Source organism: Chelonoidis abingdonii, chromosome 13, assembly GCF_003597395.2.
Source record: "Chelonoidis abingdonii isolate Lonesome George chromosome 13, CheloAbing_2.0, whole genome shotgun sequence".
Taxonomy (NCBI): domain Eukaryota; kingdom Metazoa; phylum Chordata; order Testudines; family Testudinidae; genus Chelonoidis; species Chelonoidis abingdonii.
This window is the reverse complement of record NC_133781.1, coordinates 20,243,561-20,249,385: the sequence shown is the minus strand read 5'-3', so window position 1 is coordinate 20,249,385 and position 5,825 is coordinate 20,243,561.

Genomic DNA, 5,825 nt, shown 5'->3' with positions numbered 1-5,825 from the left:
GTGTGTGGGGGGGGGGGGGGGGAGTAATAGGAGCCTACATAAGAAAAAGACCCCAAAATTGGAACTGTCCCTATAAAATCGGGACATCTGGTCACCCTACCTGTGCCTGCGCACTTGGTATTTCCAAGCCTACCTTTGAGCATCCACACTGCATGGGAAACCTGGGCCTTACAACCATGCTGGTGCATCTATACTGCACAATGCAGACTTTAGTCAGAACTTCAGCTGCTGTGGACATATACCATCATATCCCAAGAGTCCCGGAACCCTTGGTGGGTTGTGGGAGAATTTGTCTGTCCTGAGAGAGTTGACTGGAAGTGCGTTTAGCCTGCAAACACATCCAGTCAAGCCATTTTGCATCTGCATGCCCCCAGCAGCCACAGTCCAAGACGGATCCTGACCTAGTGGAAGAACTTCTCCACCTTATGCTCTGTCCTGGTTTGGGAAACATGCAGACCATCTGCAAGATGCTGGAGGACATTTCACTGGCAGTTTCTGAACTGCCCAAGGCACCTCTCAGAGGGGGATACTGACATGACAGCTGCTACCCAACTGATGCTGGTCGTACCTGTTACCTTGGTCACATTCCCCTTTTGTAGACCGGAGCTTCTGGAGTGGGGCCACAAGCACAGACTGGTGGGACCATGTTGCCACATGGACCTGCGATGACCAACTCCTAAAGAAGCAGACATTCTTGGAGGTTTGTGATCAGCTTGCACCAACCCTCCAGCACCACATGAAGCAGGACAGGCCAATTCAGAAGCCGGTCCTTATAGGCATCTGGAAGCTGGCTTCTCCTAGACTGCTACAGGTCTGTGGGTAACCCATTTGGAGTTGACATATCAGTTGTGGGGGTGGTTGTGACAGAGGCTTGTGAGGCGATCAGGACTGTGATATATCCAGAGGCGATGGGTGTTACAAATGTTCCTGAAATAGTTGCTGGGGCCACTGATGTAGCAAGGAGCACATGAATACATAAATCACCAAGGGTATTATTCCATCATTGTGCAGGCCCTGGCTGATCACAGGGCAGATTCATAGACACTAATGTGGGATGTACAGGCAGGGAGCACGGTGGCAGATCTGGAGATCAGGACTTGACCTTCATGGACAAACTGAGACATTATTGTTAGAAACAGAGTCACTATCCCCACTGTTATTCTAGGGGACCCCACTAACCCCCTGCTGCCGGGCTTATGAAACCAGGCCTGTCTTTCAGAAGACCTGGCAAAAAAGAAAGTTCAGCTACATGGTCAGTAGCTGTAGGATGGTGGTGGAACATGCATTTGGCAGGCTGAAATCCTGTTGGCACTGCCTTCAAAACTGTTTGGATGCCAGTGTCATCAATGCAGTGTGCATTATTGCAGCCTGCTGTGTTCTGTACACTGTCTGCCAGGACAATGGGGAAGTCCTTTTCACCAGGAGTGGCCTCAAGACACTGCTGGATGTCTGAACTGGCGCACACAGCTAGACAGTGCACCCGTCATCACACAGACACAGACATAGACACACACACCAGAAATCAGGGATGCTTTATGTCCCCACATAATGGGTTTGCATCATCCCACACATGAGGAAGAATGAAATGGTATTTAAGGTGATACTTTGTATGGATGTGGCAGCTGTGGGGTGTTTTTTAAATGTGTTGGTGTTATGTATTAAGAATTTTGTAAACCCTTTCATGAAATGTCTGGAGATGTGTTGTGGATTTTATAAATACTGGCCATGTGCTACAACTCACAGTTTATGGTTTACTGTGATCTCATTTTGTAAATATTTATAAGGAAATGTATTGCGAATGGGCACATGATGACATTCAGTACAGTTTGTGCTACTTTTAACATTAGACATAATAAGCTTTCTATTGTATCGTGTGCAAATTCAACACTTTTATTTTACACACTGTATATGGGCATTTACATACCAAAGTAAGAACCAGAAAAGCAGACCAGCTGCTGTCAAAACGTACAACATAATCAACTCACTGCCAAAACAGTGAAAGGTGAATGTTCCCAAACATATCCAGCTATTCCTGGATGTCCCCTGGCCCTCTGTTCTCCTTGGCTCTTCTAGTGCATTTTGCATGTGTGGGCCACAAATAGCCTGGAGTGGATGAATGCGCAGGGTACATCTGTCCATTCCATATGTTACTGTTCATTGCACGTGACAAGGTCCAGCTACTTCCCGAATTGTCCAAAGACTGCAGGACACGATAATGAGGAGTACTCAGACTGCTTTAATTCAAGGTCAAAAGATTATTTTTTTAAAAAAATCAATGAGCTTTGTTGTGTTCACACAAAATACCAGCCACTTCAGATATCCTTTGGAGCAGCACCGAAAGCCATCACACATCATGGTAAAAATTCAGTTGAAATGATTTCTACAACCTCTTCATTTTGGGGTGGGGGGCAGGGAGGACGGAGAACTTATGAGTGGCCTAGTCACCCCCAGCTGTGGTTTTTCAATCTTGTCAGGCAGGGGAAGCTCTGGAGAATATGGATATTCTGGAGGTCCCCAAGTAGAAGTGTGAATTTCAGTTTCAGGACAGCCATCCATATGCACTAAGGACATATTTAGGGTCTAGTGACGGACCAGCACATCTCAGAATGGGCGGTGGGGGGAGGGGAGAGGGCTTGTGCGTTACAATGTGGGCATGACTGGCTTATAAGGTGTGCTGAATAGACAGGAGGGGTATGTGAAACTACTAATTGTGAAGCTCCAAACCTTACTTATAACCATCAGTAAATAGCTAGTACACATTTCATGCTAACTGCTTGTTTAGCTTTGCCCCCCGCTCTTTTCATGGTTTCCATTTTGAATCTCCTGTGGTTTCAGAGAAAAAGGAGAGGGCGGAAGGGGAATGTTCAACCCTAAACGGAAGCACACCAAACCCACGGTTTGTGTTAATAACTTAATAGGCCCAGAAGCCAGAAATTTCCCATCTGCATATCAATACAAACAAACAGAAATGTACCAGGCTCCAGCTCTGGGGCTTGCTTTGACACAGTTCTGCAGCCTGCTTCTCCCCAGGGCCATCTCCAACCAACTCCTCTGAGTACAGACCTGGGATGTGCTGTAGCTGCTTTGGCAGTATAGCCAGGGCCGCCCAGAGGATTCAGGGGTCCTGGGGCAAAGCGGGGGAGCTGCGATGCTTGTACTCACCCAGTGGCGGTCCGGGTCTTTGGTGGCATTTCGGTGGCAGGGGGCCCTCCAGTCGCTTGGCATCTTCAGCAGCACAGAAGGCCCCCCGCACCACTGAAATGTCGCTGAAGACCCAGAGTGACTGAAGGCCCCCCCACTGCCGAAATGGATTTAAAGGTTGCAGTGGCAAAGCTTATACAATTAAGACGCATGTGGACGTTAGCAACATGAATGCAGATATTAGTTGACTAAGGATCCAGTAATAATTCCTAGAATCAATCCAATGGACAAATAAGAATAAGAAAGCAATTCTGAGAAGACTGATGCATTGACGTGTGGTGTGTGCTGCTTGTTTGTTCCCTGCCCCCACTTTTTCTTCCCCACTCCCCACTTCAGAGTAGCTTTCAGATCTACTATGCCCTTTGGAGTTTTCAGAAAAATCGGTTTCTTAGGATGGGTAAGTGGTTTTCTTACAGAGGCTTCACTACACCCGGGTCCAAGGAACACTGGCCGGATGGCTTGCAAAACACTCTCTCCAATCAACTATTTTCTAAAAATTAGACTGAAAAGGTGGAGTTTCAGGGACCATGGGTTATTGTAGATCTTGATTACATTCTCCTTTGCTCAGAATGAGGCTTTTGCTGATGCTAAAAGACAGCTTTGAGACCTGAGTGTCGCCTCAAGAGTATAGTACTCAGTCAAGAGGCGAGTGAACTGTGAAGGATATTTTTATGTTCTAAGGAGGTTGAGATTTTTTTTTTAAAGCCAAGAAACCTGAAGCAACAGTGGCAACTCTGTCATCCGCTTGAGACAAGACCGAAGCAGGCTAATTTTAGTCACTATGCACTATGTAAGCTGAAAAATAAAATAACTGAACTAGAGAATGTTAAAGTGCTGACACTGCTGAGCTCTGTGCTGAACCCAAACAAAAAGGCCTTGCCCTAAGGCATTTATAAACTGAGTTACAAAATTAGTTTCTAATTGAAAATAACACTCAGCTTCCCTTTGTGATCCCCTCAGTACTGTAAAAGAGAGAGTCCCTCTGATGTGGGCCCATTTGAAGTCTACACAGTGTACTAGAAATTGAATTGGATGTATCAATGACTGCAGAATGTATATTGCCTAGTTAGTAACTGAAAGTAACATTCTTGTCTGTATGGTCTGACACACACTTTATCTAGTTATCTTTCCCTATCATTATATATAGATCACATCACAGTATGAAAAGTAACATTAACCAATTAACATAGATAAGGCTGTCCTCAGTTATATGTGCTCACTGGCTATTTTCACACACTCATATAGTAAAGATATCTGTACAGTTTAACTGTGAATGTTCAGTAGTTTAGTATCAACAATGTATTTTCCCCAGGTGAAAAAAGAACTAAAGAATATTCCAGGGTTAGGCTAGTTGGGCAGCAGGTGAACAGTATTGCCAACTTATGGTTTTAAAATCATGAGTCTTCAGTTCCCAGCTCATAGAGTCAAGTGTGAATCTCGGCTTTCGTTTAAAAATAATAATAATAATAATAATTAATAATAAAAATTCTAGCCTTCATTTGGGGAGAAAGGCTTGAAAAGGTGACCTGAGTGCACACTAAAGACTCAAAAGAAAGAAAAAAAACCACACCAAATCTTACTATATTTTAAAATCACGTGTTTTTTCCATCCTAACTCATGTTTGAATGCTTCAGGTTGGTAGTACTGGGTTTAAGGTCACTGGCAACTGAGTTTCCTGAAGGACGGCCCTGTAGCCCACCCCATCCCATTCTAGTAGGCAGCCTAGACACTATATACATTTTTTCCCCCAAAAAAATCCTTCTGATAAGTTAGATACATAATAGGCACAATACTGCTCCCATTGAAGACACTGGAAGGGTTCCCATTGACTTCAGTGGTAGAAAGACAATGCCGACTGTGTGTGTATAAAGGAAAACAAGTAGCTCAATGTTTTGTTTTAAATAATACCGTCCACATATTTGGTACTATTACAGAGTCCTTACAGAGCTTTTAACAATACTGAATTTTGCTGGTGACAATATTTAATCTGATCCTCTTAGGAATTGGTGTGTTTAATTTTAGCTTTGTTATTAACCAGGGGTTGACAGTATATGAGTAAAAGATTGTGGCAGATACAGAGGGATGAAGTACAGTTGACGTAATGCAAGTTATTGGTTACGGTAAATACACAACTTTATTAAGGGTTATCAGTGATCTATTTTTACACAGAGGGGTTCAGAGTTCAGTGCCTCTAAACACAAGCAGTAAAACATTCTCTTTAATAAAGCCCCCTCTAATATTAAAGTTACCAGAGGATCTGCAATTCATATTTGTCACAAGTCATGTTATTTTTTTTAATTACCTTGTATTTTAAACAAAATAATTCTCTATTCTGTACTTTCAACATTGTGAACGGAAGATTTTTTAAAAATTTTGCTAATAACTGCTTCCAATTTCAAATATTTCCCACTCAGACTATAAATGACATTTATTCTTTCACTCATTCCGTGAGGATTGCATCTGTAGTTCAAGTGAATACTAGAGATCAACCTTTCAAGGAAAAGTGAATCCAGAACTAGGCAGTGAGCAAAAGGAGGAACTGTTTTTGAAATATAGCATTCTCCAAAATGTAATTTACAATACACACCAACATTTGGTTAGTGATCTTGGACCTTTAAGAGAAG